Raw genomic sequence first — 13,724 nt, 5'->3', positions numbered from 1 at the left:
TCCGTTTCCCCTTCATCCAGAAAGCCCTTCAGTGATGGGAATTAGTTCAAGCTCATCATTATAAAATCCATTACTGCAGACTGCTATAGACTTGGAAAGTTAAGAGTCGAGTGTGTGCAGCCCCAGAAGCTCCTTCGGTGTTGGATCTGTTTGTTTCTGCAATGCCCTGGTGGCCTCCCGTAGTTAGGATGTGGCTCTTTTGTTGAAGCAGTTTCGCTCCACACTGGGAAAAGGAAGGGAGGTCATGGGTAAATAAAGCCATCTATAGAAGACATTCTGATGACTCCTAAGCTCTGTGTCCACACGGTTGAAACCAGGCCTGCAGAGAAGAATGAGAACAGACACATTCACCAGCAACCTCTCCCCTATGTAGTGAAACAGGTACTGCACTGGAATAAATATAAGAGAGCCTAGGATTGTCCTCATCTGTCCTCTGTTGCCCTCAGTGTCTGTGCCTGTCTTTGAGCTCCCTGGTGGCAAGAAAGTTATCTCTTCTTTATCCCCACCGCTGGGCTGGGCACTTCAGCCTCTCAGTGGGTGTTTTCCTAAATGGATGATCGAAAAACTATTCCTTGTCTGAGACAAGTGATATTATTTACGTTTTACTACCCCTATAAAGTCACAGAATGCAGGTGGTGTTGGGTGTTTCTCAAACACCCAAAGGAATGGGGGCAGAGGAATAAAGGCCTCAGCCTCAGAGGGGCAAATGCACCTTATCTCAGCCTATTTTGATGTGGCTCAGTTGGCTCCCTGGACTCCCTCTTATAGCCAAAGCTCTTGGGATGATAATGAAGAGTCACCTTAAAGGATGTGGAGGGTAATCTGCTAAAGGAGGTAGGATGGCTCTCATGTGAGCTGCCGCGCCTGCGTCTTAAAAAGCCTCCTTAGTGGAAAATGGAGGTTCAAAATTCTGATGGTGCGAATAGGAATCTCTACCACTGTGCAGAGATATCCAAATGCTCTCTAGCCACTAGCCTGAAGGTGATGCAGCCAAAGCAAGACGAGTTGGGGATTTCAAAGCAAGCAAAGCAGCCATTCTGAACCTCTACCAATTCAAGGCAAAGCTGACAATCACTGGATGGGATAGTAACATTCTCCAGTCCCAGGGATGCCTTTGCCTGCAAGTGTGCAGCAGAGAATGTGCATGGCCAAGCTTTCCCTGGCTGGCCGGTGTTTTGGTGGATGCTGAATGAGAGCCCTCAGTCAACTCTGAATATTGAGTTTGAATGCCAAAATGTAGTAACTGGGACTAGCCCACTTAGTAGGTCACCAGTAGCTGTGAGTGAAGGTGAAAGTTTGTCAAATGATATCAGCCTGTGACAATAAAAAAGGCCGACACTCAAAGGATCTTAAGGGTTCACAAGATTTAGGCCTCAAACCACGCTTGGAGAGTCATCACCTTAGAACAGTCTCACCATACTGCCAGGTGAGGAAGTGGCCAGGTGTGGCAGAAGCCCCTTCCCCCAAGGTTGTATCTGGTAGTGGAAACAGTATGGACATCTGAGTATTTTATTGGTGTGATGTGTATATTAAAGGAAATTGAATTTATATATATATAATATTTATTTATTATTTGAATATATATTCTATATTATATATATTAAAGGACAGGGAATTTATACATATATATGAATATATATTATATATATGTTTGTGTACACATGTGGGCATATATATATGTTGTGTGTGTGTGTACACATATGGGCATAGCAGGCATGCTCTACTATTTGGATTAGAGTTGAAGTCATGATGGTGTTGAGTGAATGGAGAGAAATGGGAATTTTTAGGTCCATCTGCACTCAGTATGGGTGGCTGAGCCTGGTGCCATATTGCATCTGAGACTCACTCTCTTGAGTAATCTGAGACTCACTCACAGTTTTCTTCTGTGCTTTGTCATTTCTCCCTGTGAGCTCATTTTCAGCAGGCGTTTCTGTCTCTAGGTATCCCAGGTGCCCCACTTGCGGAGGCCTCAGGGAAGGTTTGCCTTTGCCTCTGCCGGGGTCCTACCGCGTTTCATAGACTCCAAATGCACTTGTACATTGATTTCTCTGTTGGTGGTTTCCACACTGTGAGTGATGAGAATTTGGACCCCACCTCTACTACTTGGCACAAGCTTGGAATTTGATCTTTCCCAGATTGTCATTTTTCTACCCAAAATCATAGTCCTGCTCCATGCCATCACCACTCATCCAGCTGGTGGGTGGGGTGTGTCTAGCCTCTCTAAGCATACAACAATAGTAGGGCCCCATTTCTGGCCTCTACCACCCAAGAGGCTGTGGTTTTCACATCTGCCCCTGCCTGGGTGTTAAAGCCCCAGCCCTGTTGATGTGCACCTGGCTTCAATTCCCCTTCAGTGCTCATTCATGACTCTGACTCTGAATTCCCATTTGTTTTTAGAATCTGGAATTTCTCCCTTTTTCCTTTCAAATGCAGCTGTGATTTCAAATTGTTTTATCCAATATTTACATATGTGGAGGAAAGGGAGCTCCCCGCGCCAGCTCAGACCAAAGTCCCTTAGTGCTATAATTAGCTGTCACCACTGTCTTTCCCACTGACTGTGGGACCATATCTTATTGTAGACACTCAATAAGTTTCTATGAATGAGTGAGAGAATAAGCCTGTGATTCTTTATTACCACTTCCTAATTACCTCCTGGCTACAGTTATCAAACGTTAGAGTTTTAAAAAGACAGCAAAAGCAGAAACAGAGGACCGAGAGGACAAATTTATAACAATAAAATCTTTTATAATACACATAGATTTAGGGATCATGCATATTTTACTTCATAATGACAGAGTTTAATACTGAAAATGCTAACTGGAAAGAACTATCAGTAATGGAAGTCTTTAACACTTCAGTAGAGCCCAAAGAGAGAATCTGTTCTTATAAACTCTGGGGGATGGCGATGGAAGGGTTGAGGGGAAGCCCGGTATTTCATCTGCATGAATCTCAGGCAGATTCACTCACATCTGGCAACCGAGTCCTGGCTGGCCTTCAAAGAGAGGTCCACCTTGTACCTGCAGTCCACCATAGTTTACCCATAGTAGAGTTAAGTACCCTGCTTTCCCCGACTCCACACGCTGAGCCATCATCCTGCCCTAACCCATCCATTCCCTTAGTACCCAGGACAGCATCTGGCACATAAGGGTATGGTGAAGGTTTGTGGGTTATATGAAAAGTCTAGCAGCTGTGCAGACGTGGCCTCTGCGATGCCCCACGTGACAGATAGAAGCCTCTTCTCCCGCACCATCCAGAGCTAACCGCCCAAGCTCCCTCGTGGTCTGTGGACTCTGGCAGCCCAACTCGGATTAGCAGACTCCAAAGCTCTGAGCACTTTTCCATTTGCCATGGAGCCGACTAATTTAATGAAGCCGTCACAGTGCAAACCTCAGGGCTTATTGGAAAAGGACTTGAGCACGACATTATTTCACAGCAGTAGATTGCATCATTTTCATTTCACAGCTTTCCAATGGGAAATAATAAAACAAAATTACAAACATAATGAAGAAAGAAAGGGGAAAAAAAAATCTTGGGTGAGAGATGCATCTTCTGTGCTGTGACAGGGCTGGTTACCTTATTCATTTGAGCCAGTAAATATTACCTGGCCTCACTCTGCAGGAAGGAGCATCCCAGAATGCCTGCACCTGCTACTGAAGATAACGGGCTGCAATAACTCACTGTCCAGATGCAGCAAGGAGCGGTGAGTGCCCCTAGAGATGGCTAGCTGGATGGCCCTCCAAGAAATTCCAGCCTCCAAGAGCAGAGCCTTCCCTGGGCCAGCCACAGTACTGGGGCAAAGGGCTACCATTGGTGAGGGGGTGGTGGGTCCTTCCCTCTGGAAGACAAAGCAGCTTCAACAGTGGAGCTTCACCCATTCCTGGGATGAAGGAAGGAAAATGGGTTCCCGCCTTCATTCATCCTGCAGGATGCTTTTGGTGTGACCGTGTGTGACCTGACAGCCAGAGGCTAAATAGGAATCAACAGAGAGATGAAGCTCTTTCCAAAAGCTGTTCTCATTAATAGCACTGAGGTGTGCAGATGGAGGGCAGCAACAGAACTTGACTGGGCCTACTATTTTATTCTGCAAGCCTGTACCTCAGCTCAAAAGATGCCCCAGGCCTGTTCCTACAGCAAGAAGATGGTGCCCCTCCGTTCCACCCAGGCCCCAAATTCTTTTCCTTTCACTGAAAATAGCTTTTCTCCTCCAATAGTGGAAGAGTTTGAGGACATCCAGGATGAGCTCCCTCTTCTTTGCCTCCAGAGTCTCCTCCAAGGCTGCCTCTCACCTCGATTCCCCCTCCCTTCTTGATCCCTCACTCTGCCTCCCCCTCTGCCAACCCCTCCCCAGCAACTGAGTGGCAGAAACATCCCTCCTCCCCTGACTTAAAGCAAAAAGCCTTTTTGTGAGCCTTAGCTTCTCTTTCACTTTGATTGACATGCCCTGCTAAAGCATAAAGGCTAGTCTTATGGGCTCTGGTGGTAGATAATACAGGTTCAAACCCTGGCTCCTCTAGTTCTCAGCTGTGTGACTAAGAGCAAGTTACTTAACCTGACTGAACTCAATTTTTCTCCTCTGTCAAGGAGCTAATAATCACACCTGCCTCATAATTTCACCGTGAGATTGATTGAAATGATTCATATGAGGTTCTCAGTACAGAGCCAGGTGCATATATATCTCCTCAGAAATGTTTGTCATCCCTGTAGTTCATCATAAGGATTAAACATCAGGTCCCAGAGTGGAGGGCAGTGCCTGTGAGTGTTGAGGGATGACCCCTCGTCTGAGTCTGTGCAAGCTGCTATAACATGTCACACCCTGGGTGGTTTAAACAAAGAAACATTTATTTCTGATAGTTCTGGAGGCTGGGGAGTCCAAGATTAAGGTCCTAACACATTGGTGTCTGATGAGGGCCCACTTTCTCTGTGTCCTCACTTGGCAAAACGAGGACAAGAGAACTCATTCTCTGTGGGTCCCTTTTATAAGGGCACTAATCCCACCCACAGGGCCTCCACCCTTGTGACCTAATCATCTCCCTAAGGCTGCACTCCTTAACACCCTCACCTTGGGGGTTAGAATGTTAACCTATGAGTTTGTGGGGACAAAAACCTTCAGTTCATCACACTCTTCAATCCTCAGACGTCCATTAGAGGCCAGGCTGAGACTCCCCTGTGCAGTTGCCTGGGGCATGGAGTCCTGGAGAAGACTCAGATATCCTGCAAGCACCACTCATTGGTCCCAAACGGGATGAGATCAGGAGGGAAAGTAAACAGAAAAGGGCAGTGGGGATCAGCTCTGGGAATGGTGCCCCCTGCTGGTTAGCGCCCTGTCGTTGCATGCAGTTCTTAGGCAGTCCCAGCGCTCTGTGTTCCTTTCCTGCCTCTACACAGGAAACGGGTCCCTGCGTCCTCTGCTGAGCCCTGTGGAGAAGCTACGCCATGTGCAGGGTCCGTGTGTTGCCAAAGAAAAGGGCGGGAGACACCACAAAAGAACCCGGAGGTGGGGCCCAGCACCCCCAGAAGCTCCCTTCTCCTCATGGGGAGGCCATGCCTCTCATCAACATTTAGGGAATATCGCTAGCTCCAGCTCTCCTTCTTACCCTTAGTTAGAAACTTCTGGTCTGACCCATGAGTTCAGCTCTCATGCCTTACTTCTGCCTCTCTTCAGCCTGGCACCTGCATGATTTTCAGTTTGGGAGCTACCCAAGATGTGCCAGAGTCCAGCCTGGGCTTCTACTGCCTACCCAGGGGGCATCTGTTCTAGGTGTAGGGTCTGCTCCATCTTGCTAAGCCAGGGGCAGGAGTCTTAGACCCACTGAAGCTTTTGTCCCCTTGCTCTGGACACCTGGTCCAGATGTGTCCTAGGAGGTAAGAACAACAGGAACACAAGCACAGAAACAAGAAAGGGCCGGCCTTTTCTCAGGGAATGGAGGGCAAGCCAACAAGCCTGTGGTGAAGGAGACATGGAAAAAAGTGGGGGGCAGGTAAGGCTGGGAAGGTGACCTTGAATGCAAGGCAGAGGATTCTGCACTTAATCGAGTAAAGTAGCTGTGAGCCACTGAAGGTTTTGGAGCAAGGGAGTGGCATTGTAAGAAGGACGTAAGAAGAGGAAGATTGACTGAGTAGCATGGAGGAAGGTGTTTTACAGGTGACATTCTGTGAAAGCAGGGCCTGTTAAAGACTCCGAGATGTGAGACCTGAACTATGTTACTGACAGTCAAAGCAAAAAATAGACAATGTCTATTTTTCCAATTGTGGGGGTGGATGTAGGAGACAGAGAAGAGGGAGGAGGAAAGGTGGAGCAAAGTGAGAGAATGGCCTTCATGCCAAGTAGATTCTGCTGAGCTTACTGGGTAAATTCCTTCATGGCAGCCACATTTAATTGATCCATTTGAGTATCCAATAACCAGGCTTAATTTCTTAATTGCAAAACACACACAAGAGAAATACTAGTAGCATAGCAACCTCTTATACAGTACTTGCTTGGTGCCCGGCATTGTTCTTAGAGTTTTAAGGAATTTACCTTAGTTAATGCACATAAAAATAGTAGCTATATAATAATAGCTACTCTTATTATCTCCATCTTAGAAGTGAGTAATCTGAGAACCAAGCAGGTTAACTAACTTGTCCAAAGTCACAACTTGTAGTAGAAGTGAAACTCAAGTCCAAGAAGTCCACTGTTGAATTCTGGATTCTGGTTCTAGGCTCTGCTGCCTCTCACACTGAAGATAAAATAACAAATAACTCATCTTCTTATCAGAAAGAAAATGCTACAAATACAGTTGAAGTCCCTTGTAGAAAACTCTTTCATGAGCTGACTTTTAAATGAGTAGTTCTGCGTTGCTCACAACTGGTTAGCCCCACTGACTCAGAGCCATTCACTCACGGACTGTTTGCTAGGTAGGCAAGGGAGAGGGGATGAAGCATTTAGTGAGCTGTTATTACGTGCCAATGCTATGTTTATGTGTTTTATGTTCACTCTTTTATTTACTGCAAGCAGTATTCCAGATAGATATCATCAGCTTTACAGATGAGGAACTTGAGCCTCAGAGAAGTTAAACAACTGGTCGAGGTTGCCCAGGTGATATATGGCAGAGCGGGGGCCTCTGCTCAATGGCCATCTTCCCAATTGACGTGGCATCACCCCCCAAATGTATATGTAAATCACCGAGCAATAAATATTTACCAGATACCTGCTATATAACAGGCACTATGCCAGAAAGTGGCCACCGGTCCTTGCCTTCAAGGACAACAAACATGGGAGAGGAGGTTTTATTTGAGAGAGAGCAGGGAAAGAGAAGGTGGGAGGGAGGATGTGCTTGGTGGGATCACTGCTATCCCAGAGGTTGCTTGAGTCCAAGGGGCACAGAGGAGGGAAAGGAAAAGCTTTGCAGAGAATTGGAGGGCTGAGTTGTGAGGCTGACAGGACAAGAGGAAGAAAGGGCAGAATTCTAGATACAGGAGCGAGCCCACATTTGCTTTCCCACACTGCCTTTGAGTAGCATGATTAATCCCCTTTGTGTCCCCATAGCACCCTTGTGTCCTCGTGGAACACTGTGTCTCCATGTCCTTCTGTGTTCCCAGGGGACTCTCTGCACAGCCCATCTTAAGATTTACTCCATTACCTGCATGTCCTCTGTCCATGTGTTGGTTCCCCCACCCCTACTGTGTGTAAGCTCCTCAGAGAATGGGACCCACCCTGCCTCTGGCAGGGTCTGGCTCTCAAGGGTGCTTGTCAAACTGAACCTGAATAGACCCAGCCAGGTCTTCCAGATGCAGCTGCTCCTTCATCTGCTTCCATGTCTAATCAAACAGGTCAAGATGATTTCTCGGTCCAGAATAGGTCTTGCAACTTGGATAGCACAAAGAGGCTGCAGTGCATTCTAACTACCAAGAACTCTCTGTGGGGTCATGAAGCTGATGAAAAACTCTCAGACCCAGCCTCTGCCAATGGACAATCAGATGCTCCTGTGCTGCTGCTCTGGGGAACTGATAGCACAAACCCAACAGAAACCTCAGAACATTCCGAAGCTGCCTGGAGGGAGCGGAGTCAGAGAGAACTCCCCCACTGTCCTCAGTGTTCCCCGGGATCCCTGAGAGGGCTGGCCATCTAAGAATGAGGGGCCGTAGGCTAAGAGTCCAGAGGGATGACCACTCACCACCCTCCCCTGTGACAGCTGGCTTCAAGACATACAGACTGAGGCAGCTTCAGGGTAACAGCCAACCACAGCTGGCCATAGGCAGACCTGTTCCAACCATGGGAAGTAATTCAGCTTTCAGAGCCAGAAGCTACAATGTCAGGAGCATGACTTGAAGATTTCATCCCTTCAGCTGCTGGGAATTCTCCATTATAAAACAAGCCATTCCTGTAAAAAACAAGTGTGATGATCTCTGCCTCTTCTCTCTTGAGTCTTTCTAACTTCAACAGCCCAACGGTATTGCCTTGAATTCTGTATTTCTATGGCAGAATGAAAAAATAAAGTATAGAATACTGAGCATGAACAGAACTTTGAAAAGAGGATCTCTAGTCCAATTCCCACTTCATGCAGCCCTGTCCCCAGACTATAGCAACTACTTGCTTCCATTTTTAAAACAACTTGAGAAGTCATTCTTAATTTACTCAAATCGAATCAATAATTAGTGGACACCTACTAAGTGCAAATAATGAGGTCTACTAAGGCTACAGTGAGCTAAGATCCTCAGGCCCTGCCTGTAACTGCTGTGAGAGGGAGGTGGTGTTATCCTGATCCACAGGGCAAGAAACAGTGCTCAGAAAAGTGCAATAACTTATCCAAGGCCACACAGCAAGTAAGGGGGCAGGCAGAGCTGGAACCCACTTAGCTACAGATTCCAGGTCCCTGTTCTCTTCCGTTTTCGGCCCTTGTTCTCTTTCCTTTTTGTCTAGAAAGTTGCACTTTTAGAAAACTCGAATTTAAAAAACCTTGAGAATAATATTATATATAGTGTAACTGAGAAGCTCAAGATGTAACATATTTTTCAAATTGTCTTTTCCAATCATGACAAGAAAAGCCGAGGTTATGAGATGACAATACCTTGGCCAATTTGATTGAATAAAAAGATATTCAGCCCACTAAAGGGCCATGCCAGCTAGCTCTGTCTCTTTAAAAAGCTCAAGTTTCTATTTTTTTTAATCAAGGTAATAGTTGTTTGAAGTGATGCTTACATATAGAAATCCCCTACTCCACAACGACTCCCTTTCCCCAGAGACAGCCATCCTTCACACTTCTAGGTCCTGCCCCTGGCATTTACCTTGACAATTTAAAAATTATTCTGCTATTTCTTGAAACATGAGTTTTAGACATTATCTATTGACTTCATGCCATGGTAGATAAGGACTTAGTTTTTCCACACCACTGCTCACATTTTTCTCCTTTTATCCTTGTGACATGTTTATAAAATAATTTTTGGCAAAATCAATAATCAGCGTTTATGTGCTAAGCCAAATAGTGAATTACAATAACCTCCTTTCTTGTACAAGCTTTTGTTTTTCCTGGAATTAATAATGTCCTCAGTATTTTTTCGCTTCCCTAGTTTTCTATCTTTCATGCTTTTCTCCAAATTTTCCAACATGTCATAATAACGCTTTCCATAATCTCAAGCAAATCATCATTTCCTTTTTTTTCTTTTCCATAAGAGCCTTCACACAGGAGGCTCTCTGATCAAATGTTCCAGTATTAGTTGCTTTCTACATGTGCTGCATAGCAAACAACCTAGGAATTTTCTTTTCCATTCTCTAATTTTGGTTTCCCTCTTTCCTGAATCATAAAACCATGTAGCTTCCTATTTCATAACTTACTTCTTTTTCGTTTCTTTGGTTTTTTTTGTTTGTTTGTTTTCTATAAAACGTTCTCATGTACATTTCTAAGAATGGATGGATCAGAGGTCCATTTTTTAAATTTGATTTTGTAAAGGTATTACATTTGAATTTGAAAAGTGTCTTTATTCAACTTCACATTTGTTTTCTACTTTGATTGTATATTAAATTCTAAGATGAAAATCATTTTTCTTCCGAATCCTGAAGGCATTGTTGTCAAGTTCTATGAAGAGTCCTGAGATTTCACCCTATGTGTAAGCTAACAAGTTAGCCTGCCACAGTTTCATGGAGACTGATAGAAGACACAAGACTCCTGGGTCAGAGATAAAGGCAGTTTAATACTCATAGCAGTGGGAGAAGTCAGGATATCAGCATTGTTTGCACTGATTCCCCTAACCAGGGCCAAATGATGCCATAAACACACAATGGGTAGCATCACAAGAAAGGAACCCTGAGCTTAGGGAGGCCAAACCTTTATAATGGGCATGCTTGCCTTTTGCTCTGGAGGGAAAGAAACATTGTTTCTACCTTCCAAGGCTGTTCATTATACCAACATGCTGGAAAAGGTAGTCCAGACAAAGGGCAGTCAGTGCCACTCTCCTGAGACATTGAGAAATGAACAAGACATAATAAATTGCTTAAAATTGTTTCATTGTCCTCTGGTTTCCACTACTGCCCCCAAGCAGTCTGATATCAATGTAATCATTTTAGCTTGTTACTGTTCCGCCCCTCCCCGTCCCTGGAAGCTTTTAAACTATCTCTTTATACCTGGTTTTCTGATCTCTCCAAATTTCAATTTGGAAACCCTACATCCCATATTTTTGGAGTTTTATTCTTATGCTATTTCTTTGATTGTTAGATGGCATCCTTCCCTTCATACACCCTTATGGAATTCTCTCATTTTCTTTGGATTTGTTTCTTTGCTTTGTTCTCTGTCTTTCAGCTTGGAAGATTTTCTCAAATTTCTAATCTTCTATGGCTTTAAGAGTATTTCTAAGAACAAGACACTAAAACAGCTGCAAATGCTGTGTCCTTATTAGGCAGCACATACTGTCTGGTGAGCTGAACCATAGGGTGATCTAAGGCGATCTGGTCTTTTCATTGGTGGAATTGCAATAGTCAATATTCATAGATGTTTGCTCTTGGTTTCTCTAGTTTCTCTGACAAACAATCCATTGGTTTCCTGCCTAGGAGATTTATGCAAGGCTTGACTTTCTGGACATAATGCACAGGAATAGAGTGAGGTTACCACATTGGAGAAACCACATTTTTGTGGAAGAGAACAAATAAATGCTTTTGACAAACCAAAGCCTCTTTACACTGGTGTCCTCACTGTGCTCTACCCTCATTCTCAGGGAGAGCCTCAGACTTCTCTCATAATGCAGGAGGAAATCACTTAAAAATAGATTGAATCAACAAGCCGCATGATTCAAAACCTTACCCATCCGCACTGACTGTGGGGTCTAACGCAGACACTGCTATTCTTTGAGGGTCTGTCTGAGGGGGCAACACTGATGCAGGACAGCCTGAAGAGAGAAGTAGGGTTCATGACTGCATTTTCACATGAAGCTTTCTTTGGACAATGCTGCTTCCCTCTTTCTTTTTATGTAAGCTGACCTTGGTTTCTTGAGCCTCAAGGTGTCATTTGCTTTGCTTTTTAATTTTTTTCTTCACCAAGTGTTCATTTTATCACATTCAGTTTCTGAGCATCTGTTTCATGAAGACCTTGAAGACCCCCCACCTGTTAGTAAACCTTTATGAAGTCTCTAAGTTTCAAGGCCCCTGCTATGATGAAGCCTTCTTCAGTCATCACCTGGCAAGCACAGGCACTCACACAGCAAGAAAGCCCATAATCTCTTCTGACAGCGCATCTGAATCTCAGAATCTCAGTGGCTGGAGCCTGGGAATCTGTATTTTGAGAAAATCCTCTAGGTGATTCTGGCGACCTACTAATTGACAGGGGTCTATGTGCCCTTTCCTCCCATGTCTCATGCCTGAATTTGGGGTTCTAATATTGTAGGCCATATGTCCCTGGTACCAACTACCTGCCCACTTGAACCTGGGCTGGTCCACTGCCCTGGCTAGACAGAGCCTAAATGCCAGACTTTGACTTTTGCATGATCCCTCAGCTATGGTCCTCCCAGCATGACTTTTCTCTGTCCTCCCACTGGCCTCCTGGTCTCAGGCTGGCTTTATGGACTTACCTGCCCTTGTCAGAGATCATGTCCTGACCTCTCACCCACCACTCCCCCAACCACCCACACACTCAAGTCCTGATACCTCTCCCCACTCTGCCTGGACCATACTGATGCCTTCTGTGTATCCTGATGCCTCCAGGTATAGTGAATAGAAAGGATGCTATTGGTAGGTATGTTTTCTCTAATGAGAGATGCAGACAAGGAACACTGAGGAAGAAGTGATGGCTTCAAACTGGCATCTCAGGGAGGTTTCACACTGAAATAGGATTTCAGCCAGAGTTTTAGTGGAAGAGCATTTTTGCATATTCATAGAAGGGGAAGTCAAATCTAGGAAATACTTCATAAATGCCTCCTACAATTACAATACAAGTACTACTATTACTATTTCTACTAATAATCATGTATCTCATCATTGAATCTCTACCATTGGATAAGCACAGCATATATATTCATTTACATATTTTGAGACTTTTCAACAACCCTACAAGGGAGGCATGATTATCCCCATTTCAGAGATATAGAAAATGAGATACAGAGAAGAATGGTTTTCTCAAGACCTCAAGAGTACTAAGTGTTAAAAGGAAGACTGGCAGCTCAGTCTCCTGACTGATTTCTTTGCATTTCTCAGTATGTCCCGCTGCTTCCCTAAAATTGAAGAATGCAGCTCTCTCCCCTGGGAGGAACAGTCTCCTCTCTATCTTCCCAGTGAGAAATCTGCAAATAAAACTCAAATCAAATCATCCTGTGAGTCCCCGCCCTCAGCATGTAGACCACCGGGCTCCTCCTTCACTGGTGGCCATTACTGTGGTGGGTGAAATGTGGCAAATTGTGACATTGAGGATTCCATGGCCAGGAGAGTTGTCTGAAAGGCAGGGTGGCATGGGGAGACCATGGACTCATTTCCTTCTACAACCCTCTTTTTCATTCCCCAAAGCTTTCTGAGACATTTGCTCCAAGACTAAAAATACTCATGGTTCAATGCAGCCCTAGATCCAAATTATTTTGTAAAACTTGTTAAGTGCTTTTAGAGTTAGGCAAGCAAGAAAATACTTGACTTTTGTTCTAATGAAAGCCATTTTTAACATTTGAAATTATAGAAAGCAGCCATACTCCTGCCCTTCAGACTCCAGTATTTGCCAGCATGCTGTAGTACAAAGGCCTTTAAGTATATAATACATGAAAATCTAGGTTTACAGAAAAACTAAATTAGAGGAGATTATTTGTTCTGTGCAGGATGCCTTTGTACAGGAATTCCAGAAATTGAAACACTTGAGTCCCAGGTCTGCCACTGGCTGGCATAACCTCTCTGCACCTCAGTGTACACCTCTGTAAAATGGAGAGACGTAGGATGAAGCTGCTTCCCCTCTCCCACAAGGTGGTAATGAGAATCTAATGAGATATGGATTGTAAGCAGTGGGGTTCTATACAAAGGTAAAGCATCTTTGATGAGAGAAGTGGAGGGCTAGGGAAGGGGAGAAGTCCCTGTCCAGGGTGATACCCTTGGGTTGTTGGGGGGCTGGCCTCCTATCTAGTCAAGCCTGTGAACAGTCTAACCTGGGTTCCCACAGCAATGGGAGGAGGAGCCGTTCCAAGTTCCATTATCCTGCACAGTATACCCCGCAGCCCTGCTATTCAGTTAAACACCGCAGCTCCTGAGTACATTTTAATTTCTGATCATTAGTTACAAGATTTTCTTG

This window comes from Rhinopithecus bieti, unplaced genomic scaffold, assembly GCF_001698545.2.
Source record: "Rhinopithecus bieti isolate Rb0 unplaced genomic scaffold, ASM169854v2 scaffold_37555, whole genome shotgun sequence".
In the NCBI taxonomy this organism is placed as follows: Eukaryota; Metazoa; Chordata; class Mammalia; order Primates; family Cercopithecidae; genus Rhinopithecus; species Rhinopithecus bieti.
The sequence above is the reverse complement of the archived record's forward strand: the minus strand, read 5'-3'. Positions refer to the sequence as shown.